This window comes from Lissotriton vulgaris, chromosome 10, assembly GCF_964263255.1.
Source record: "Lissotriton vulgaris chromosome 10, aLisVul1.2, whole genome shotgun sequence".
Classification (NCBI taxonomy): domain Eukaryota; kingdom Metazoa; phylum Chordata; class Amphibia; order Caudata; family Salamandridae; genus Lissotriton; species Lissotriton vulgaris.
Window position 1 is genome coordinate 52,327,681 of NC_141698.1, and position 26,333 is coordinate 52,354,013.

Below are 26,333 nucleotides of genomic sequence, written 5' to 3' on the forward strand. Positions count from 1 at the left end.
TGTTATGTTATGCTATGTTATGTTATGTCATGTTATGCAGGTTTGTAGAGAGCACAATCACATGGGAGGGTTTCCTGGCGCTGAGCAGGTGTGAGTCTAGGGACACCCAAGGACTAGTGGCACTACTCGAAAAGCCAAGTTTTCAGCTTCTTAGGAATTCAAAGTAGTGAACAGGGGGCTCTTACGTTGAGTGGCAGGTCGTTCCACATTTTAGGACCAATTCAGGAGAAGGCTAGACCACCAGATCGGGTTTCCATATGTGTGGTATTTATGCAAGTAGGAAACTGAATACGTGGATGTGTCCAGAAGGTTTGTGAAAACAAAAGCGATTGTTGAGGTATGCTGGGCAAGTGTAATGTAGTGCCTTGAAAGTGTCGGTGAGGAGTTTGTATTGTACTTGTTTGTGAGCAGTGAGCAGGTGGAACTCCTTGAGGTGTGAGGTGATGTGGGTGTAGTGTGGGAGTTTGAGAGTGTTTGTGGTTTCTGAGATCTAAATGATCAATAGGCTTCTGGAGAGTTTTTGATCCAAGCACAGAGGGTGTTCCCCTAGTCCAGCTTGCTTGTGACCAGGACATGCTCGATTGTTTTCCTGGAGCTGATTGGGAGCCATTTGAAGATCTACCTCAGTATCTTCAGGATATGAAAGCATGAGACAGCGACGGCATTGACTTAGGGGGCTAGGATTCACTCTCCCAGAAGCCACCATCAGGGTCCAGGACAAATCCAGTTGGAACTGGTCAACTGGGCTATTGGAAAAAGAAGGCTTCCAGCTGTTTTTGTGGCCCCGCATCTTAACAGGAGGTCAGCCAACCTACCCTCGGACTTCACTTCTTTGTCCTGAGAACAAGTGGGAGCACACCAAGCCCATTGTGTCTCTTTCTGCATGTCCAACAGGAAGTGCTGTCCTTCTTCTGTCTTTCACAGCTCCAGATGTGTTCTGAAGAAGGTATCCAGGGATGCCACATATGGTCTGTTACTAGGATGTAAGTGGGGAAGACTCCATCACCAATAGGAAAAAAGTTCTTAGGGGCAACCCTACCCATTTGGCATAATTTCCTGGGGGTCTGTTCCTAAACAATCACACACTGCACTGTTCTGCCAATGTCCAACATGGCAGATCCTTTGTTCCACTGGGCAGAGCTTGAGGCACACCTCTGTGTTGGGTCTCTGGAAATGAGAAACTCTACTTGCAAAACTGTTCTGAAACAGGTTTTACTCCCACTGGGATTGATGCCCTCCTGACTACCTGGACAATGGAAGGGGCAGGCCGATGCGTCAGCTACATCTGCCTGTGGCAGAGGATACCCCTTTGAAGCTTGTACAATTGGACGATACATCCACCAAGCCATTCTGTCATGAGGAGGTCATACCTTCTCCCTTCCAAGGGCCTTTTTGTTCCCTTTCCTGGGAGCCATTCACATCTCCTTGCAGGGATCAAGCAGACTTTCAGGTGGCCGCTCAGGATTAACTCTGAAAAGGCTACTAGAAGCTTTAGGCAGATTATGGCGACTTTCTAAATTCACTGTTTCTGAAATAGTTAGACAAAATCAGACTTTACTAATAAGTTGGATATTATTTAGCTATGAAAACGAATGTTTGAAGTATTTTTCTAGCTAGTGCCAATCTGAAATTAGCTCCAATCAATAAGTGTAATAATACAAGCGAGTGTTTGTATGGCACAATTAAGCCTTGCTACAGTGAAAGACGGTCTAGGGACCTTTTTCACTATAAAGACATGTAAAAAACTTTAAATACAGATATCCTACTTTGACATATTATGCACCTGCCAATACTTAGGTGCTATCCTGTACTGTAATTTAACTTTAACTTACAGACCCTGGCTCATGGGATACTATTAGTTAGGGACTTAGAGGTACGTTAAATGTGCTAATCGGGGATTTTAAGGAACTTGACAAGATTGTGGGGTAGAGCACATGCATCGGGCATGGTTAGAAAGGTAACTGTGTACAAAGTCCAAAAACTAATAGCATCAATCCAAAATAATTCCTTCAGGTGATCATGGAGAAAGAGGCATTTTCTTACACCACTCAAATTTAAATTTTTTATTCCCACTCAATGCTTAATCAAGGTGTATGTCTGAAAGATCTTTGTTCTCTGGGCCAAACACATCATTTGTACCATTTGCGGGTGCTGTAACTTGGATGTCAATGTCTTTCAGGACTTGCCTCAGAGGAAATCTAGTGGGAACTATTTTCGAAAAACGTGAATGTTTGGTATGTAATTTAGTAAGACACCTGGAAAAATTCAATGATAATTTCCACAATCAGGCTTCTGAAAAAGATGGATGATTTACTACTCAGGACATTATCTTATTGTGTAACTGAATAGGTTATACTCCTCTAAGAAATAATCTCTACTGACCACAGCACTTGGTTAAGGTTACTCATATTTACAGATGTTATTCTCCTTCTAGCACGTGAACCTTAAAGTCCTCCTAGCAAGATGTGGGCTTTATATTTTTGTGTTCCACACTCTGGGGCATAGTTACATAGAAATGACAGTGCAGTGCTGCAATCAATTTAGCAGCGCAGCACTGCACCCTTTCAAAAACACAGGGATGCACTGTATTCACATGAATACAGAACACTCCTGGTTTTCCCTTGAACAGGTGTTAAAAAAGCTGCCTTGCACCAATGTAGACACTCTTGCTCCATGGTGCAAGGGTGCCTGCATTGCAGGGATGATTGTTTATGTGCAGGAAGGGACACCTTCCTGCACACAAACAATCATTAAAGGGGATTTACTCACTCTGTGTGTGGTGCAGAATGCAGCACACATAGAAAAAGCAAGAAATGAGGAGAAATAAAGGTGTTTCTCCTCGTGGTGCCACTCTAACACCTGCTTTACAATGGTGTTAGCTTTTGGGGCTTCCTCAGATTTACAAATACTTGTAAATCTCAATCAGCATAAAAAAGTAATGGGTGTTGGGGTGGAACGCCCGCAACAACACCCATTGCACGCCCCTTTCATGCAAAGTGATGCATGAAAAGAGGCCATATTTAAAAGGCCATGAAAAGCCATGCAGAGTGGCTTTGTGTGGGCTTGTAAATATGGGCCAGCACACAGGGCCACCGGAGGGTAAAAAAAGTGGCACTCCAGTGGCGATAGGGCTAGTACATGTGCCCCATCGTTTCAAACTTTTTGGAAAAGCAGAAAAGTCTCTAAATTTGAGCTGTGAGTTTACAGACAGCCTTTAGTTACTTTGTTTATGTATGACATTTAGCTTTAGTCATATCCCTAATTGGTTGCCGTCCAGCCACAATGGAGTTCGTGTGTCCTTTGCTCCCTTTCCTCCCTTGCATGAGTTAGTCCTCTCTTTAAAGTTTAGGTTGTGATATGTCAGATGTTTCATTGCTGACTTGGTAAATAATAAGAGGCAGATTTACAATAACTGGCGCATCCCTGCATATCAGCAGGGATGCGCCAGCTATTGTGCGCCACAGCTCCGCCACCCTGGATACATCGCATTTACAATGCAGCGCACCATGGGGCAAAAACGGCACAGATGCGTCAGGCATCTGTGCCGTAAAAGTGGCGCATTGCTGGAGTTGCGGCGGAAGCGCGACGCAGCTCCAGCAATGCTCTGGTGGGCCTATCTCCACAATTCCGCGTCAATCCTTACGCCTTCTTCAAGCAGGCGCAGGGTTTGACGCAGCATGGGCCCAAAAGTGACTGAGTGAAATCTTGTAGATTTCAGTCAGCCACTTTTGGGAGGCGTTCCTGCGCCGGAACGCCCCCCCCCCCCCTCCCCCTGCGCAGGAACGCCTCCTTCTGGCGCATGGCTTTACAATGTGACGCATCTGGGAGATGCGTCACGTTGTAAATACCCCGCACCATGGCGCATCTTTTGCGCCACAAAAGTGACGCAACGGCGGCGTAAAAGAGGCGCAGGGGGCTTGTAAATCTGCCCCTGAGTGTTTGTCATTTTGGGGCACTTAAATGTTGACGTCCTTTGACATCCTTCTGGAATTAACAAATAATTATGATTTCCAAAATGTCACAATTTTTAGTTTGCTCAACATTTGACGTTACAATGAATATGTGAAAAATATTTAAACAAACGAAAAAATGTTCTTCTTCTTATAACTTCAGCAGACGTTTTGTTTAATATGCAAATAAAGGATCTGTTTAATTCTTCTACTTCACGGTGCATGACCAATAATCAACGTTAGAGCTGATATTTTGAGCAATTAGCAACATGTTTTCTTTGTGTCAAACCTGCAAAAACATGTGTATTTATACGTTTCCTTTTATTCCTCATCCGGATGTGTGGGTGGTAACACGTGTTTAGGTGTTTTGATAGAAAGAATTGTGTTTGTCAAACAGAGTATAAGCCAAGTGACAGTCACAGAAATAATCCTTAAAACATAGTTAAAAGATCTTTGTTTACAAAAAATATCACTTTATTTCTAGTATGCATAAGTAAAAGACAGAATATGTGTGACATGCCATCTGATAATAAAAACTATCAAAGCATGCCATTTATGTAACTTCAAGAATAAATGTCACAATTAAAAGGGAGATGGGTATTGTTTCTAAGCCACAGATGTTTCTAAGGCACAGATGCTGAAAAAGCAAAAATCACATCTGTAACTGCAGCTGTGGAGGTGACACTGTTTCATTAACACGTCGTGAGTGGCATATTCATTAAAAAGTATGAAAAGACAAAAAAAAACTTCCACTGGAAAGAATATTAAGAGGGTTGTGGAGTTTTAAAGTTTCGTAAGGAGTCGCTGAAAGTTGCAGCTTTCTCTTTTGTCATCCATACACTGGTGTCTCTCTGACACTCATATACACGCGCCCACATTATATCACCGAATTCCATGAGGAAGATGATGACCGGATGTGGGAGAATAAGGCAGGAGACTGTGGTCAGAGGGTGGGTCAAGGTCAAAGCAATCCTTCCATTTGAAATTGTTCTTAAAGATTTGTAGCTAGGTGGTAAACATTACAACCTGTTAAAAATTCGCCCATTTATTTGTTCTTGAAGATGGACAGGTCTCCAGCCCCCTGCAGGGGCTACTGATCATCAACAAAGACTGCAAAATCCATGCAAAGATCATGGTGCCTGGTCATGTCTGTTTCATTAAAGTAATAGATGAAAGACCCTTCAATCTCCCTACTGCAGAGCAGTGGCGGCGAGTAAGATAAGGAGAGAAGGGGCGGACGGGACACACATGCACACATACATATTCACAGCCATGCATTCACACATGCGCACACACAAACAAACACATCCATTCACAACACTCATTACCAAACATTCATACATTCACACATGCACCAAACATTAATTTGAAAATAACACACACACTTACCTGCAGTTCTGCCAAAGAGGTTGCAGGAGGGTTGAGAGTGCTACCTTCACTCACTGGATGACCTTAAGTCAGCCAGTGAGGGAAGGCAACAATCCTTCACTCCTGAAGAGTGGGATGGGGTCACTGAGACTGCTGAACCCACCCCACTCTGTGATGGAGTGTCACTGATTGACACTCGACCCTGGGCACTTCAGGGCTTAAAAATGAACCGCCTAGGCGCGAGGCAATCAGTGACCTTACCGCATGTCACTTAGGGGAGGGCCTCAGGAACCTTTGCTGAGCTGGGGAGGTCACACCCACAGGAGCTGGGACTTCCTCAGCCCAGCAATGTTTAGCTCAGGCAGCCAAGAGCCTGCACCTTTAGCTTATGTCTGGCTCCTGGCTGCATGACCTGAAAATGAACAGTGCCTGTCAGGCTGACCTTTGTTCAGCCTGACAGGCACTGTTCATGAGGAGCAAAGGGTGGGGGGGGGGCATGGACCCTCAGACCTATTGGACTGGCTGCGGCTGCTACAAAGAAGAGTTTTCACAAGCCTCGGCCGAAATTTAAATTGTGTCAGCGTAATTTGTGGAATTTAGTGTTAAACTTCTTGTGTCAAATTCCAATAATTATCTCATTATGTCACATCATGCATTATGCTGCTGTTCATGGCAAAACTGTAGCATTGGAATAATGCGAACAACCAGAATGCAATGGCTGTTGTTTGCAGCATGAAATGTGCTTTTTTTTAGCTTGAAGTGTGAGATGAGGGCGTAATTTGCACTGTAATATAGTGCTAAATGATGGATTCACATTTTGAGTAATTACGCCTAACTAGACGTAGTTTCATATAGTTATCCTAAATTTTCCTATAAGTACACGAAAGCAAATTATGCGAATTTTGCACACTTTTGAACAAAATGGAGTGATTTTATTTGTTAAAAGTTATGGTGCAAATGTGGTTCAACTCAACGGTTCTTGACATTGCCATAACTTGACGCAATTTACCAATGTAAAATGTAGCTAGCAGTGGTCTGGTTTCTTCTTCATTCCATCTATTGACAAGGCCAGTGGGCGGATTCCCCTTTTCCTTTTAATACCAGCCATGGCATCCCCGACAACTCTGAACAGGCAAGAAAGAAAACACTACCAGCCTGTCCACTATGCCATGGCAGCATGGTGGGTCGGTTGACATGCTTTTCTGTTTTCGGAGACAAAACTCCAAACTTGCTCTTTAGTGTATTTAAAAAGTTGGGCATGTACTTTTAAGTTCAACATGTTCTGGTAGTGAAAAACTCTTAAATTCATTTTTTCACTACAAGGACTACCTCTCCCATAGGATAGTATTGTGGTTACCCTATTACGTTCAATAAGCTGTAACATTCAATTGGAGCAGGTAGATAGATGGAGTTTGGTGTCTATAGCATTGAAATGAAAAACCCTCTTTGATGGTATAGTCGGAGTTTCAGACACAATTCCTAAAATTCCACTTTAAGTTGTCTTTTTCTTGTCCTAACCATTTGGTTTCTGCTGTCTCATCCTGGGTCACATAACTAGGTATATCTGTCAGTTGGTCTTTGTGTATTGCTCGCAGACAGTAAGACAATGGAAAGATTGGTGTGGGAGTATGGGCCACTCTAAGTTAACGAGGGGGAGGAGCTGCCACCTACCACACTTACACATCACAAAGGCTCTGCCTGAGCACTCTCACAAAGGGTTTGTCACTAGTCCCTTGTGACCACAGAGATGCTCGGGCCAGGATTGGGAGGAAGGGGATGCCCGACACCTCCGGGGGTGGAAACCTTTAGAAGCATACATATTGGGCCTTTAGAATCAACTCTTCGGTCCCTTCTGGACCTGTGGACACTGCCAGAAAGAAGGACTGCTGTGTTGCTGAAAGAACTGCCATTCTGCTGGAGAGCTGCCTTGCTGCTCTGCTGTGCTCTTGATTGGGTGAGAAGGACCGGACATGCATCTCTGAAACCAGGCCTACAGAGTGCTTGCAGGGGCCTCAAGGGTAGAACAGGCTCCAACAGACATGTAACCAGCACCTGGACTCTACCATCTGTGAGTGCTGCCTTCCCAAGTGGTGCCATCCTAGCCCTGGACCTTTGTAGGTGGGCTTGAAGGTGCTGTGACAGCCCATCTGGGGATTCAGCAGAACCGACACATCCCCCCCGCAGTGCATCTCCTGCGGAACTGGTGCATCACCTTTGCTGCTCGACGCATCGCCCTCGGGAACTGATGCATCACCTCAGCTGTGTGAACTTCTTCCTTGGAAGGACATCACCTTGCCTATCACAGTCCATTGGAACCATTGCTGTATGCCGCATCTCCACGCAAGGACATCCCCTTGCCCAATGAAGCCCACCAGAACTGCTGGTACACAACACATTCCCAAGCATGGACATCGCATCGCAGTTCGTAGATCTCTGGAATCAATTCTGTGCGACGCATCTCTCGCTCGCACCTAACATTGCTTCTACTGTGCAATGCATCCTCAAAGCAGGATTCCACATCCATTCACAGCCAAGATAAAGGTGCTATGTTCAGTGGCCTAAGTGTGACCCTCTAGTCATCTTACACTCCATCGCAGTTGGCCTGAACATGTGACTTTGTCCTCGTACAGTGTAAACAGGTAACCACAGTAAGCACTTTCTGCTTTTTGCTGCTATTGTCACTAAAAGTTTTTAACTTGCTTAACTCAGGTTCTACTGATTGGAATTTTGTTGATTTGGTCTAGATTTATTCATTGCCATTTAATGTATTTGTCTAAATTGGTGTTAGGCTTTTTCTTGTGTTGTGCTTTCACTCTACAACTGTTTGAAGTGTTGTACAAATACTTTACAAATTGCCTCTAAGTTAAGCCTGACTTCTCTGGGCCAAGCAGTATTGATCACAGGTTATTTGGGGGTTTGCTTGTGACTTCACCCTGACAAGGATTGTGGTAGCTGCTTGAGTAGGATTTCACCCCGCCTCAATCAGTAACCCAATGTCTTAAACTGCAACTTCATGTTGACAAAATATGAACATTGTTTTTAGTTGCCAAAATGAAGCAATTTACAACTACAATAGAAAATAGAGCAAACGGCACATCACTATAACATTCATTATGCTGCTGAATTGCAGCTTGTTTAAAATTGGCAACACCCAGGCACTTAATGACACCAAACCCCAAACCCATAGCCATTTCAGCTTGTAAATATACCAATCACTTGCCAAGCTGTACCATAAATGATGAGGTCAGGGCAAGGAGAGCAAATTGGCAGGCGCTGCCATCTTAATCGAATACAGTCATTCCATGAAAGCCGACTCATTCTGATCAGTTGCACATCTACAGTTTAGACATACGCAATAAACTAAACATGAATCCTTATCTCCCGAGGTGTCACACTCCAAGAATCGTTTGATTAATAGCAAAACCCTGATTTGGTCAAAATAATCCATGAGTGATGTCAGATCTGTTTAGGACTTGACCAAATATAGTGTAAGGGTTTCAATGGATTTTCTAAATAAATCTGATGGAAAATACCTATCAGTCTCAACAGCCAATCAATGTTCGCACTGAGTAGACAGATGGCGTTAAGTACTTCTACAATGCTCTATCACAACTCAATTTTACCAACTAATCTGTTCAAAACTTGGTCCTATCAACTATATTACCCTTTGGCCGCCTTTATTAGAGGCTTGCCTTTTCATTCTGGCTTCCTCTTATGCCAATTACAGCCAGATCATACCATATTTTATAGATAATATAGGTTGTTGATATGCAAAGTACGGCCCGGAGGCTGCATATTGACCCCTTGACCTTTACATGTGGTTCCTTTGTCAACAGGAGACCTGGGCTGCTGTGTACTGGACTTAGCACTAAGAATAAAAAGATGTTAAATAGACAGGTAAGAATTTATTTCAAGGTTACTGGGTGTTAAAAAAAGGATGTAACTAAGGAGTCCTGCGTCTCTTAACTTTAGGAACGCCATCATTTTTAAACACATCTTGCAGCAAAAGTGTAAAAACATGACAGTCTCTTCTAAATTAAAAAAGTACAATACTTTATAAAAGTGCATTGAGAAATATTAATTTAAAAGTGAAAGTTTTCAAACATGAATTTAGAAATATTATTTCTTCCCCCACCCTGACAACGATGCCAATAGTGGACTAAAGCGGCAAGTGAGTTGTCATGAGCACTCTTTGGGTGGCCTGTGTTCCTATTATACATGAACAACATTATAGTTTATTAAATCAAACACAAGAGAACATTGTGTACAGCGTACACCCTCAATTCATTTATTTCGAGGTCCTCTTATATGTGATAAAAAAGAAAAAGGAGAGAATGTGAAATTAAATGATTGCCTAGGTTCACACAATTTGGTAAAGTGGGGAAGCATGGATTAATAATGGGCATTCTGGTTTCACATTGTTCAATTCAGCCATTAGGGATGTATGACGTTACAATGCATACTTTTACAACGCATACCTTTACAACACATTTTTTACAATGCAACATCCTTTACAACGCATTCCATCACAATGCATGCCATTACAACGAATTTTCTGAAAACTACCTTTACAACGCATTCCATTACAACGTATACTACCTTTACAACGCATACCATTACAACGCATACCATTGCATTGCCTGTATGGTAAGTATTGGATAGTGTAGGGGGAAAAATGACTATTCTAACTCCAGGGGGTGCAACAGTAGGGTAAGTGTTGGATAGTGTAGGGGTAAAAATTACTATTCTAACTCCAGGGGGTGCAACAATAGGGTAAGTGTTGGATTGTGTAGGGGTAAAAATTACTATTCCAACTCCAGAGGGTGCAATAATAGGGTAAGTGTTGGATAGTGTCAGGGTACTATGCGTTGTAATGGTATGCGTTGTAATGAGTGCGTTGTAATGACATGAGTTGTAATTGTATGCATTGTAGTGTCATGCGTGGTAATGGTTGCGTTGTAATGGCATGCGTTGTAAGGGATGTTGCGTTGTAATGACTGCGTTGTAATGGTAGTGCTTTGTAAAAGTTGTGTTGTAAAGGTTGTTTCCCGCCACTAGATGTATATTCTTTGCTTCGCCTACACCGACTCTACCACCAATCCCCCAGCGCCCTCTCTCTACTGCCACCCTGCTGGCATCAATGCAGGCCTCAGGCACATCACAAACCAAACTTTTTGGCCCCTGGGAAGATGTTTGTGAGTGCCCATGTGTAGGTGTGCCCAAGAAAACAAAAATCCGACCCGTTTTCTGCAGTCGCTTCTTGAATGCAGTCCAACTGTCTGAAGGTCATAATAGTGGAAGGCTCACTATACATCTGTTCCTATGAATGGAGGCCTCTCAAGTTCAGAAATGACCCTCCCTTGTTGCACCAACAAAAAGCTCAGGTGTTCTTGACTTTTACAAAACAACTTATCTTTCATCCAGCAGATCAACAGAGTTTCCTCTGATGCCTCACTTTGCATTAAAAAGGCATCTTATGGGCTTTGCAGAGGGTGTTCTGCCGCAACACCCATGGATTTTGACGCATACTGAGACTTGCAAACCTGTGAATGAGACAAAAGCATACACATACCCAAGGTAGGCGAAACAAGGAGAAATATATTTATTCTATGCAGCACACATAGAAGGAGGAAAATCCCTCCATTCATTGTTTTTGTGCAGACAGGTGTCCAATTCTGCACAAAAACAATCATTCCTTCAATGCAGACACACTTGCACCAAAGTGTAAGGGTGCCTGCTTTGGCATCAGGCAGCCAATTGTGTGCTAGCATAAACAAAAGGACAAGAATGCATCATATTGTTGTAAATATGATGCATCCCTGCACTTTTCTTATGGCACAGCGTGTCATAGGAAGCTGGCTTGCAGTGCTGAATTGCATCAGTTTGTTGTATATATGCCATTAAACCTGTGCTTTGAGAGGTCAGTGCTGTCTAAGAGCAAAGCATCATTACAGGTACAAGGGGTGAACTCTGCCTTCGCCCATTGCGAACAGGCAGAAAGTAGTCTATAGAAGTATTTGCCTGTGTGCGGACATATGTTCACCACCTTCTGCAATGAATAAAGGATATGAGTCAATCCTTCAATAGAGCCCCTATTAAAATGCAATTGAATTAAATGTTAGGTGTAGTGTTCTACAAGAGCAATACCATGTGCCCATAGTTACCGACCTGCTCCAGAGGTTGTCAGTACTGCCGCTGCCGGTCTTGGCCCCGTGCTGGTTCTGGCCCACTGAGGGGGATATTTACAAGGAAATGGCACAGCACATCACATCGCTGCATGCAATTTAGCAGCACCGTGCCCTTTGAAAAATGCAGGGATGTGCCATATTTACAAGAATACAGCACATCCCTGTGTTTTCACTTTGCTGGTGCTAAAAAAAAGTGTTGTAGCACCAACACATTAACCCTTGCGCCAAAGTGCAAAGGTGTCTGTGTTGCAGGGATGATTGTTTATGTGCGGTAAGAGACACCTTCCTGCACATAAACACTCTTTAAAGGCAGTTTGCTCCATCTAGGCGTGCTGCAGAATGCAGCACTCATAGAAAGAGCAAAAACAAGGAGAAATAAAAGTATTTCTCCTCATTGCATCCTACTCATCAGTGGCATTAGTTTTGGGCACTGGTTCAGATTTACACATCCTTGTAAACCTGGAGCAGCATCAAAAAGCAATGGCTGTTGTGGTGGAACGCCCATAGCAACACCCATTGCAGGCCTCTTTCACACATAGACCATGAAAGGCTGTGGTATTTACAAAGTGACATTAAGCCAAGTAAAGTGGCTTTACATCACTTTGTAAATATGGAGCAGGGCATTACGCCACCAGAATGCTGGAAAAAGTGGCGTACCAGTGGCACAGTGCCCTCGTAAATATACCCCCGAATGTCTTGCATAGACAGCAGAGCACTGCAAGAACTGACAAAACAGGGCCAGACATATGAATGGTCGAACCTGTGATGCAATGCAATACGGTGCCAAAGGGCAAAGATATGAGGCCTGCTGACCCCGCCCAGGCCTCTTCCGACACTGTGCACCGAAGATGCTCCCAGCCAGGCTCTCACTGTCACCTGGTCGAGTCTCTGCACTGATTTCCAATGCAAGGCACCGTCTGACACTTACTGAAGGAACACATTCCCTGCCAGAGAGCGCAGGACTGCCAGCTCATCCCCAATTGCCTGTCAAACTTTATTGATGACCCTAAACCCTCGAGTGATTAATGGCCGAAACACTTTCCACGAAAATGGGAACATCGGCATCTTGGGTAATAATTATGGGCATCGATTTTAAAGCCCAACTGCGCTGACTATATTATGGATTTTGAGATGAAAGCAGTAACACCTTTTGCTAATAAAACATGAACCATCGGTGGTCTTCTAAGCACTTTATTAACAATGTTAGGAACGCTCAATCAACCGAACAAGAAGGAACCCCCAGGGCCTTCAGTAAAGTGTTCAGCAAAGGGTACAAGTGACAGAAACAGGCGACATTTGCTTCGGAATAAAAACTATTTAACGCACATTCAAAGGTGAAGGAATATGGGATTCAATGGTTGTAAAAGATGAAAAGAAGGACATCCACTGTACAATTTGCTGTAGATATAGTAAAGTCAACACAGTTTTGTGTAATGTGCGAATGACACTATGCTGATTTACTTTGGCTGTGTAAATCACTCACAATGCATAGCTACAGCAAATTCACAAATTTAATTGACTAATTTACTGTTTTCTAAATCAGGAATCGGGCTAAAACGTATATTGCTGTGGAGTGGTGTTCCTCATTTACCACATATGTGACCCTCAGTGATAAATAGCTCAGTTGGTTATGCAGTTGCTGCAGAGATGTGAAAACAACCTGCATGTAACAGGTTTGAATCATACCAGTGTCAATTGAACCTACCCGCTGTAATTGATAGCATTGAAACCACTGGCTTTGACGGCACTGCTTTGTAATCAGCCGCGGTCCGTAAAGGGAGTTATTAAATAAAATGAATTTGGGAGCACGCCCTGCATCGCATTATGCGATGCAGGGCACGCTACGAAATTCGTTCTATTAATTAAATTGCTTACTTACCTCCAATTATCCATATTCCGGTGTTTAGCACCCATCACCCCGCCTTTCTGCCCCACGGACTCCCTACACGGGCCGTGTCTTTTTATAATAACAATACTTCTGTGGATATTACACTACATTGTTGTTTTTCTCATTGTTGTTCTCATCATCATTTTTATTTCCACATGTTTTCACAGAAGCATCTTGGAAAGTTTACATAGGGGGATTCCACATTTTCTTAACCCCTTCCATGCTCATGATGGCTCATGAGTCACGATAGGCGTATGCTCATGACGGAGGGGAGCCGTCATGCTGCTGCTGCTTCTCCCACGCGGCACTAATTTCCTACCTGTGCGGGTTAATTAATGAGCAGGCGGGGTCATGACGGCATCGCGCCGTCATGAGCACACGCTGCCCATGACTCATGATGGGGTGAAACCATCATGAGCGCCGAAGCGCCGCGCCCACCCTCTAGCCCCCTTGCCCATGGCGGAATTCGTGGTGCAGGAAAGGGGTTAAAATATAAATAGAAAGTACATAATGTTTAACACAGGTTGTTTAGTTTGCAAGACAGCCCATCTTCAATCAGCACCACAAGGTATAGTACGTTTTTTTACATGAACGGTACAAATGCTCCATATAATTAATATTTGTGAACCAAGTTTAGTCACTTAGGGGCATATTCATACCAGAATGGAGGAGCGCATGTGTTACGCCAAAATTGGTAATGCTGCGCTCCACTCTGAAAATGCAGGGATGTCCCATATTCACAAGAAAGCAGTGCACCCCTGCATTTCCCCTAGCGCTGGCGCTAATGCAGGCCAATGCAGGCCCCCGTTGCAACATAGTGCAAGGGTGCCCGCGTTGCAGGGAATGATTGTTCATGTGCAGGAAGGTGTCCTTTCCTGCACATAAACAATCACTAATAGTGATTTGTTATTCCTGCGTGTGCTTCAATATGCCGCACATATAGAAGTTGCACCTCATCATTATTTAATGACTGCTTAGGTGCAGGAAGGGACACCTTCCTGCACATGAACAATCACTAATGGTGATTTGTTACCTCTACGTTTGCTGCAGAATCAGCCACACACAAAAACAGCAAAAACAAGGAGAAATGAATCATTTCTACTTGTTGTGCCAGTTTAAGACCAGGTTTTCCTGGCCTTATTTTTGGGGCTGCCCCATATTTATGCCAGCCTTGTTAATAGGGCGCAGGGTCAAAAAGCATTGGGTGTTGCAGCAGAACGCACACTGCAACACCCATTGCACGCCCCTTCCACGCTAAATGCTGTGTGAAAAGGGGCATTATTTACAAGGCGGTGCAAAGCCATGTTAAGTGGCTTAACGTAGACTTGTAAATAAGGCGAAGGGGTTAATGCAACCAGAACATCAAAAAAAGTGAAGCTCTGGTGGCGATAACCCCTTCTAAATATGTCCTGAAATGTCTCCCACACCAGGGGTAGCAAGGGGAGATACCTGAGCTGGTTGATAACCCTACCGGCTTCAGCACTGCCCTACAGGAATCAGAGGATTTTATATTACCACCTACCTCTAAATTAGGGCCTTGTTTTACTTTTGGATTGTTTTCTGGATTTAGCACTTCTGAAAATTGCTGTTTTTCCATTAATACCCGATTCTACCCCAGGCCTTAAGCCCAATGACACCACACCCTGCAGCATCCTCCCTATGCTCGAGAAGGACAAGCCTGCAGAGCACTGACTCCTGGACAAGGCAAGTGAAGGACAGTAGAATATGAGGTCATGTGTTGTTGACGTCATCAGTGGGGACAGAGTTTCCTCTGCAGCTTGGTGACTACAGCGTGAAACACCTGCTCTGCTTGGTCCTTGCACGTGCCTCCACAGAGTTAGTACACTGCCTGCAATACCTTCACTACGGTCTTGTATAGGGAGATCCCTTCTCACCCAATTTTCCTGCCCATTATCCCCTGGCTACCGCTGTATTCGGTATGAATTTCTTGTAATTTAATTTATAATACCCACCCACGGCTTCATGGCTCCAATCACACTGCTGTAAGTTACGTGCCAAACCTTGTTCCGTTTATTTGCACTTTTGACAGTTGTTTTCTTGTATTCTGTTGAAAATGTTGTTTGTTTCGTCCATAAATTCTACAAAAATGGTGTGCAGTGGCAATTACACAAAACGCACTTTCCCCCACATGCATCAAACTCCCGTTTTGCGATTCCAAATTTGCGATTTTTACCGAATCGCAAATATGGATTCGCAAAACGGGATGCATTATTGAAAGTGGTTAATATTTGCCATTCGGTAAAAATCGCAATTTTTACCGAATCGCAAATATTATGCGAATTCAAATGTGCGATTTCGCAATTCCCATTGATTCCTATGGGCCAAAAGGCCCATAGGAATCAATGGTAATTGCGAATTCGCAAATTCGAATTCGCAAAAATGTTGATGCATTCCATGGGTGCAGGGGGGGAGTCCAAAGGACCCCCCCTGCACCCCTGAAATGTATTTCAAAAAGGATGTTTCACACACACATGTCCTAAGGACATGTGTGTCTGTAACATGAAAGTGTTTAAAATGCTAATTTGAGCATTTTAAACATTTTTCGCAAATTACCACGAGGTTCACCCTCGTGGTAATTTGCACTTGCAATCTTCAAGATCGCAATTTTTTCAAAGAATGATGCATTGCATTTAAGGAATCGCAAAATTGCGATTCCTTAAATGCAATTGCATTTTTGAAAATCGCAAAATTAGCGATTTTCTTCAAAAAGCAATGATGCATCCCAAAAAGCATTTTTGGAATCGCAAACGGCCGAATTTAAGGAATCGCACCGTTTGCGATTCCAAAAATGCTTGATGCATGTGGGCATTTGCCTTTTGTTGCTATTAACTTTTTTTATTTGACGGTACACTTTGAAGAGAAAAGTCACTCGAGGTACCAGTAGGCTACTGGTTTGACAATATAACTCATTTAAGGCGAAAATATCTTTCGGCGAAACATTTTATACTTGAACCAGTTTCCCACAGGAAAAAAATACACATTTTAATTCATGTCTAATGGGAACAGGTAAAACGGTGAAAAATGTGCAGGTTTCGCATGGTGTGAAACTATCAAGCTTAAGACAGTGTAACAAAATGCACACACAGACTTAGTATTAGTGAAAACATGGCTCGGTGGAGTGAGAGGCCTCCTTCATCATATTGAAAGGGGCACCTGTGCCTGGAAGAATGCGTGAAGATAATGCGATTATTACACACCTGCCCTATGGGTCGGAAAATACTCCTATAAATGTACTAAGGACCTCATTTATGGAAAGTGACGCATCAGTGGCGTAAAAGTGACGCACGGCCTCATAAATGAGGCCCTAAATATATTTAATATTTAACTATGGCACGATTTAAGTCCATATTTTCTGAGGTCCATATTTTGTGCCACAGCTAGAGTGGGTGAGTCCTTACCAGATCTACTAGGTAATTAGTCCCCAGCTCCGAGTGACATACAAAATTTGAGCAACTCGAGGGAAGTGGAAAAGTTGTCTTATGCCAAAAAAAACATGAAGGAGAATGGTGCTGGGACATGCAAGAATGCAGAAGGTAAAGGCGGGGTCATCACAAAAACTGAGGCGATACATTTTCAGCAGGGTGTGGTGAGTGTCATGGAAAGAGGAATATGGGGGGGGGCACGTGACACAGGCCACGAAGCTGTAAGTGTATGGGACAAGACAGATCACATACACACACGTACCTTCACATAAACCCATCTACCACAAGTCGGTGCAGCTACAAGAAAGCTGGAGACCGAACAATGATTGTACCTCAAACATTGACCACAACAAGTAGTGGTTACCTGTCTGTCCCTACACATCCAACTAGGCATTACTAAATGCATCATCATTTTACAGGCAGATATGCTCTCTGCAGGCAGGAGAAGATGGGTTGACTCTGCAAGGGATGTAGAGAGTCCTTCCCAAAAGAAGCCAACAGTAAAAAAAAAAAGGAATCCACAACACACAATAGGTTAAGACATTTGCAACCATGAGCCTTCAACAGATACTGACGCCTCGTACTCTGGGGCTCACAGAAAAGTGAACAGAAGCTCTTACAACGTCTTTGCTACTTAAGATAATAATATTCACTTCATGTTAAAATTCCTTGTATCTGTCATTGGATATTTAAATGTTCTCTAATCTCAGTGAGAAAATCTATATTGTGCTCTTTTTCATGTTTCAAAAGAATTCCCTTGTGAGCAGGAATCTTGGACAGATGTTGACAATAATGAGGCATGCATGGCAATCTACCCTTGGGCCAAGAGTTACAAAAGTCACGTAAAGCAACACAGCAAGACAACTTGCAAGGCTGAGCTGCGTGACAGGGAAAGAGCAGGAATGTGGCATATCTACTAATGCGCTGGTGCACCCCTGTACCTTGGTGCAAAGATGCCTGTGTTACAGGCAGATTGTTTCTGTGTAGGAGGGGACACCTTCCTGCACTACAACAATCGTAAGAGGCATTTTCCTTTTTCGAAGTGTGCTGCAAAATGCAGTACACATCGAAAGAGGAAATTAACCCTTGTTACCCCTCTGTTGAAAGGCATACAATTGTGGCTCATTACCAGGTTTACTATTCTTTGTAAATCTGGGTATGTGCCGAAGTCCTTGGCTGGCTGCAGGGGGAAAGCCCTTACTGCACCCTTGGAACCTCTTTCCAATGCAGGGAGATGCAAGGCAGTGACTGCCATTGCCTTGCATTACTGTAAATACACCAAGCCATGCAAGGTGGCGTTGCTTGGCTTAGTAAATCTGATTTATGGACTTGTGTTGCATTCTGTCACCTTGCGTGACGTAAGGACCATGCCAGCCCTTAGTAAACCTGGGGCGTGGAGTGCAGGAGAGCAGAAAATACAGAAAAGTCTTGCAACTCCTTGAACAAAGGTGCATGGGCACTGTTAAAAAACACAATAAAGGTGTGAAGGAAAATATGTCCAAGCAGCAATGCAAAGTCTGAAAAGATTTATTGGCAAAAGAAAAATCGGTCCCAAGTTCTGTGAATACAGAAATGGAAAGCGAGGCATCCCTAAGCATCCCAGATGAGCATAAGCTGCACAAGCAAAAGCACAATATAAAGTTAAAGAGTTCGTTTAATAAAGAAATGAAAACTCTTGCCGTTGAACAAGCTGATTAGAAATGTCTTGCCTCAAATGTCAAGAATGGAAACAAGGCCTTATACATCATAGATAGACCCAACGTGAAGTCATGGACAGCATGAGCCGAATGAATACTGCAGGAGTTCAAGTTAGGGTAAGGCAACATTTAAAGTCTGGACAAACAAATGGCACCCAGGGAACCCAATGCTGCACCATCTGTAGGATCACTGTATCCACATATCCCCATTGCCCACCTCAAATGGCCAGCTGCTCTTTGGCTATAGATAAACATTTTTTTTCATAAAACAGAGAGGCCACAAACACATTTGTGTGCACTAACAATCAGCACAAGACAAAGCTCATAGATCTTTGCTGTAAGTGCAGTTTTTCCTTTATTTAAATTTCTCATCCAGAATACAAACAGTGCAGCAAACGCATTCCACCTTACAAAGGCCTCCACCGCGCAATAAACTCGATCCACTGGTATTCTCAAAAAGTTTTCTGCAAAGCAAAAAGAGCAAATCCACTGTAACAGGCATGTAACTTCAAATCCTCGAGGCTGTTTATAATCAGATTCGGGTCAATAGCTTCCTCAGTGATAGTTTTGGTGTCATGAAGTCAAAGTGATGCAGTGAACCACGGTCCTGTGGTCCAACTCATATCTAATAACACTTTGTCCAGAGAGCGTCTCCCAAACAAACTAAACTCACAGTAAAGGTAACAGGGGTCTCACTCCGAGGCTCAAGAGGGTCTCTATTCAGGCCATCTACAGCACAGACCAGGTCAGGCAGGAAAGAGAAGGTGGTTGGAAAAAGAGGGAACAAAACTAGGCAGCCGTTGGAAATTCCCCAGAGACTTATTAATTTTTGGGTAGGCACGGAGAGATTAGTGATTTGCCCAGAATCACAGGATGTTTCAGCCTCATTGCCGAGACTCGAACCCAGTTCCCCAGATTTGAGGACGACTGCCCTAGCGATAGGCCAGCTTCTCTCCCCAAGATTTAAGCATTCAGGTTGGGTTCATTTAGGAGTGCATTCCCATTGTAGTATGCCTCCCAAGACCTTTGGATATAGGAGAAAATAGAAAAGTATGGTTGCAGCCAGCATGCCCAACCTTTAGGATGATGTGCATATTTATTTACATCGTGCACCAGTGGGATGCTATTTAAATCACGCGCACTGTGGAAGGTGCTTGTTTTTCAGTCTTTTATCTGAGGTCTCCTGGACAGTACAGGAAGAATCATTTTGAAACAGCTCCTTGCGGACTTCACCAACAAGAACAGGTTCAGCACTGGACAGCTCCCAGCAGGTTATACCTCTCAGCTGAACACGTTTACCACTGGACACCTCCCAGCAGACTTCGCCTCCCAGCTGTACACGTTCAGCACTGGACAGCACCCAGCCGTCTTTGCCTCCCAGTTGAACACGTTCAGCAATGGACAGCACCCAGTAGCCTTATGGACCCAGCTGAACACGTTCAGCACTGGACAGCTCCCAGCAGTCTTTGTCTCCCAGATGAACAGGTTCAGCACTGGACAGCTCCCAGCTGTCTTTGCTTCCCAGCTGAACACGTTCAGCACTGGACAGCTCCCAGCAGTCTTCGTTTGCCAGTTGAACAGGTTCGGCACTGGGCAGCAGCCATCAGCCTTCGCCTCTCAGTTGAACCGGTTTAGCACTGGACAGCTCCCAGCAGCCTTCGCCTCCCAGAAGAACAGGTTCAGCACTGAACATCTCCCAACAGTCTTCGTTTGCCAGATTAACAGGTTCGGCACCGGGCAGCTCCCAGCAGCCTTCGCCTCCCAGTTGAACCCATTTAGCACTGGACAACTCCCAGCATCCTTCGCCTCACAGATAAACAGGTTCAGCACTGGACTTCTCCCATCAGTCATCGCCTCCCAGCTGACCAGTTTCAGCACTGGACAGCTCCCAGTATTCTTTAGCTCCCAGCCGTCTTTGGCTCGCAGCTGAACAGTTTCAGCACTGGACTGCTTCCAGGAGTCTTGTTCAGCATTGCTTGCAGATCTGCCGAATCTGAGAAGAAAAATAAGTTATCCCAGACATGAATCCAAAATGTTAATGTGCAAGTGCTTGTCAGTTAGCGACTTACATGAGAGGAAAGTGACACTAAGGGCCCCATTAGGATGTCGGGCGGGTCGCCACCGCCATGCGGGCGGTGGCGATCCGCCTGACATCCTTCCCCGCCCGCCACCCATTTCCCCCGGCATATTACTATGGCGGGGGGGACCGCGGCGCACGGAAAGACCGTCCACCGCTTTTCCGCCCGGTCAACGAGTTGACTGGGCAGAAAAGGGTTTCATATGGTGGCGGTGTCTGTTAGACATCGCCATCCATATTAGGGTGGGGGCCGGAACATGCTTTTACGTGGCGGCGTTGGAAAGGCATGCGGGAATGTCTTGTGGGGGCCCGTTGCGGGCCCCCAGGGACTCCGGAAGGTGGGGGGTGCACATGGGGGTACCTATGGTACCCCCCTGCACTCCACTGTGAAAAGTAGCAGGCACCCGACGGTGCCTGTCACGTTGTGCATTTTAGTGCGCACTGTGCATTTTTAGCATTCAGCACCGCCCGCCGCAATGTTAAAAATGCAGGATGGCTGGGCGTATCCTAATGGCCTCCACGGGATCACCGCCCTTATGGCGGGCGGTCCCGTTTTACGTCGGTCGGCCCGCCATCCAATGGGGCCCTAAATACCCGAGATTCTGAAGGACCATCGGTCTGAGGAAAAACACATTTTAACGGTTGCCAATGCTCCAATTAGGTGCTTGCAACCCTTAAAATATTTTTTCCTCTGGCCTTGGCAACTCTCTTATGTGAATGTAAAAAAAAGTTTATTGAAGAGTAGGAGGAGACTACTGCCAACACATTAAAAAACTTTAAAACTTTAACAAGGGACTTGCCCGTCCGCGCAGCGGGCGGGCGCAGCGGGCGCGCCAAAGGCGGGCCCGTCTGCGCCCGTCCGCGCCGGGACCGGGCCTAGGGCCATCCCCCCTGGTGCATCTCCACCAGCCCAACGCCTATGCTACACCTCCGCTGAACTCCAGCTTTTACGTCCCTCGACCCAACAGGCCTGCCTCACATGTAACCCCCATTCCCTGCCTACGAACCCTATTGCGCACTGCTCAGAGTGCATGGCCCTGATACCCTTCCTCCAACCGCGAACCGGCAAGAATCCTCTAATAAATAAAACTTATGCCATCGGACTCACGAATGTCCGCTCATTGGGCAAACACAGCCAAGATATTCACGAGCTGATTATGGACCATAAACTAGATCTCCTATTTATGACCGAAACATGGTTGGATCAGGCATCTGATCCAGACGTAGCTATTGCCGTTCCCACTGGGTTTAGTATACATAGACTTGACAGGCAATTAAAGAAAAAAGGCGGCGGCATCGGTATCATTGCCCGTGATACCTATGCGGTAAGAACAAAAATTATCCCTCTAACCTCTTGTGAGGCTTTAGAATTCGCAATTAAACTATCCCCATCTTACACCTTTAAAGGGATTCTTTTATATCGTCCTCCTGGCTCCAGGAACGAATTTATTGTGGATCTCAGGACCACGCTGGAAGCTTCCGCCCTTGACAACCCCATCACCATATTGGGTGATTTTAATTTTCACTTCGATAAAACAGATAACCCTGATTCCACCACTCTCCTAGATGACATGTCTACATTTGGCCTCAGCCCCCTGGTACATGCTTCTACACATGACAGGGGTCATATACTAGACGGCATTTTCTCTAATGCCCCGGGACTTCAAATCACCCAAATCCTTCCCCTTACTTGGTCCGATCACCATTTTATTCTAGCCACCCTGTCAGCACAGGACTCATTGCTCAACAAAACTAGCACCATATCTCCTCAACCCTATTTGGCATGGGATGATATAGATGCAACGAGGTTACAAATCCTGTTGGACAATACCTCTCCCAATCTGTCCACCGACCCAAACTCTGCTACTCTTCAATTCCATCAATGGGTCAGCTCGGCAGCTACAGCTCTGGTCCAAACGAAACAACGTTCTCGTAACCGCCAAACTCCATCTGCCCCATGGTACTCTGAAGCACTCCGAACTCAAAAGCAATTAAGTAGGCATAAAGAGAGACTTTGGCGAAAAAACTACACTGATGAAGCCAAACTTAGCTATAAGGAATCAGTCGCCACATATAAAATCATGATTGCCGAGGCAAAGAAAAAATACTACTGTGACAGGATAGAAACAGCCAAAAATTCCAACAAAACTCTCTACGAGACAACGAAACAGTTAGCCGGTCTGTCCACCGACCTTACTCCTCCCCCTTCCCAAACTCTTTGTGATGCACTGTCAAACTTTTTCTTTAGTAAAGTGGATGACATTTATAAGATCTTCACCAATACCTCCTCTACCACACCGGTACCCTCTACCCACCACCAGGCCCACACGTTTTCCCAGTTCAATGAGGTTACCTGTTTACAGGTACAGAATACAGTGTCATCCATCAAATCTGGATCAGCCCTGGACCCTTGTCCCCTGAAGGTGCTACGACCAATTATGGAAACAGTCACTCCCGCCATAACTAAAATTTGTAACTCCATGTTTGGCACAGGCATCTTCCCAGAGACACTGAAAAAGACCTTAATAAAACCTCTCCTAAAGAAACCCACCCTCGATAAGGATGAGCTGAAAAACTACCGTCCTATCGCCAGTCTCCCCCTGATGGCCAAAATAGTGGAGAAAATAATGAACTCCCAACTTTCGTCCTTTATTGAGGAACATAAACTCTTGGACGAATCTCAATTCGGGTTCCGTCAATTCCACGGCACAGAGACCGCTCTAATTAAAGCGGCAGATGATATAAGATCTATCCGGGATGCCGGGGGTACAGCTGTTCTCATCCTGCTGGACCTATCGGCCGCCTTTGACACGGTCGACCATACCACCTTGGTCGACCGTGTCGAGAGTATCGGCATCCAAGGCAAGGCTAGGAGTCTCCTTGCCTCCTTCCTGGCAAATAGATCCCAGGTTGTTACTGTCGGACCTTTTAAATCCTCTCCCCTGTCTCTGCCATGTGGAGTTCCCCAAGGCTCATCCCTAAGTCCGACACTATTCAACATCTATGTGTCGGACCTTGCCAATATCATCAGGGCATACGGGATGAGCCTCACGTCCTATGCAGATGACACGCAACTGGTCCTAGCAGTCAAAAATGACGGTCCCAAAAAAGCTAATACCTTCAATCATGGCATGTTCGCCATCGGAAGCTGGATGGCTCAAAATTGCCTAAAACTTAACTCTGATAAGTCAGAGGTGGTAATTTTTGGCACTCTATCCCCACAATGGTCCCCCACCTGGTGGCCATCGTCGATGGGCCAACCTCCGGACCCAACCAACAAAGTGAGGAACTTGGGAGTCATTTTTGACGACCATCTAAATTTCATGCCACATGCCAATCAAATTGCTTCCTCAGCCTTCCATAAACTGCGGCTTATTAGAAAAATCCTGCCTTTCCTACCTGAGAGTGCCGGCAAAACACTGGTGAGTTCCCTTGTCCTGTCGACCCTAGATTATTGCAACGCTCTGTTTCTAGGTGCCCAGGAGAGAGTTCTTTGCAAAATGCAGGCCATTCAGAATGCTGCCGCCAGGCTCTTAGGGCGCATTCCTAAACACCATTCGGCCGCACTCACTATAAGACAGCTGCACTGGCTGCCAGTGAGGAAAAGAATCATGTTTAAATCCCTCTGCCTGGTTTACAAGGCTCTGAAAAATGTTGGACCCGCCTTCTTTGTCCAAAACCTTATCCCTTACCGCCCTCCAAGAACGCTACGATCATCCTATCAGCATGATTTAGTGGTACCCCGTACCAAATCTGTCTCATGGGGGGACAGAAGATTCATGGTAGCCGCACCTAAACTGTGGAATACTTTACCAGAATCGATTAGAACCAGCCCTTCCCTCTGGATGTTCCGCAAGCAACTAAAAACTTGGCTTTTCAACCAATGAATTTTTGCTCTTTGAGGCCCAAAACAATGCAGTAACTTCAGCGCCGAGATGCCTAAGGGCCGTCGTTCGCGCTCTATAAATGTTTAAATAAATAAATAAATAAATAAATAAACAAAATTCATCTTTTTGTAAATGCAGTCCTGTTTCTTTTTTTTTTTTTTTAAACGCATAATTTATGGAAAACCAACCACCAACATGGTGGCATGCTGACCTTTGCAGGCCACCATCTCTGTGATTATGGCCAATCAGATTGAATAGCAATTTGTGACCTCTCTGATGAATATTAATTACTTAGGTGAGTTTGCAACTCAGTCCAATTCTTTTTTTTTAAGAACTGACCTAATGAAACAAAGAGCAGCTCAAAAACATATTTACTGGTTGCCAAAATAATGTTTGCAAAATGTGACCATTATTTTGCAATCAGTCAATACAACATCTGGCTCTCCTATCACCGAAAGTATGGACATTGCCATTAAAGACATTTTGAAGAACACCAAAGTTATATTTACTGGTTGGGAATATCTGTTGTTCTAGGTTACTTGTTATTGCCGAATCAGAACTCTGAAGACAATATCACTGAGCAGATGGGATGCAATGGCACACTCTGAAGTGTTAAACTTAGCCCTTTTTTCAGGGTCATTCCCATATTTTTTTTCCTTTACCCTTCTTTTTTCTAAACACGGTTTTGTAGGCTTTTTGGCCTCTGTGCAATTTTCCACTGCTAACCAGTGCAAAAGTGAGTGCTTGTGCTGTCTCCTTTATTCACGGCAAAATGGCTTATACTCAATTGGCACATTTCATTTACTTATAGGTCCATAGTAAAGTAGTAAAAAAAATTGACCCAGGATAGTAAATGAAATGTTCCTAGCGGGCCTTCAGCACTTACTCTGTAACCCATTTAATTAGCTGTTTTAAATATGTCTCATACCTACCATTGCAGCCTGTGTGCAGTTTGTATCTGCCATGTACCTTTTGCCAGGCCTAAACCTTCCCAATAATATATATGTCACCCCTAGGGTAGGCCCTAAACACCCGCAGAGGGCAGGGTGTAGTGCATTTATAAAGTTGGACATGTACTTGCAAGTTTTACATGTCCTGTTAGTGAAAACAATCTTACATTCATTTTACACTACTGTAAAGCCTACCCCTCCCACAGGACAACATTGGGTTACCTTCTTAGATTTATTAAATAATAACGTTCAATTTGGAGCATGTAAGAAAGTCAAGTTTGGTACCCTGAAGAACTATAATTTAAAAGCCTTCTTAATTGGAAAGTGGGATGTTAAGTCACTTGTGGAAAATGTGCATTTTCTTGTCCTAACCATTTGGTGCCTTAAGCCTGTATCCCGGGTCAAATGACTAGAGGTAGCTGGTAATTCGTCTTTGTGTATTGCTCCCAGACAGTTAGACATAAAAGGAATGATGTTGGCAGGATATGCTATTCCTGACTTCATATGGGTGGAGATAACACCTACCACATGTGCACATCACAAAGCCTCTGCCACAGCACACTCACAAGAGATTTGACATTAGTCTTTTGTTTCACCAGACAAGCTTGGGTCAGGGGGGAACCAGGAAATTCCAGACACCTCTCCGAGTGGAAACCTCTAGAAAATTATTCTACTTCAAAGTTGGTACCAAGGATAAACAGTGGACTCTCAGACCCAGGTATTCAGTACACCTCTGGACCTGTGGACTACTCAGAAGGACTGCTGTGCTGCTTTGCTGCAAGAAGGACTGCTTATCTTCTGCCCTGTTACTCTGCTGCCCTGCTTCCCCGCTGCCTGAGTGACCTGCATCTTGAACCCAGGACCACCAGAGTCTGATTCCAAAGA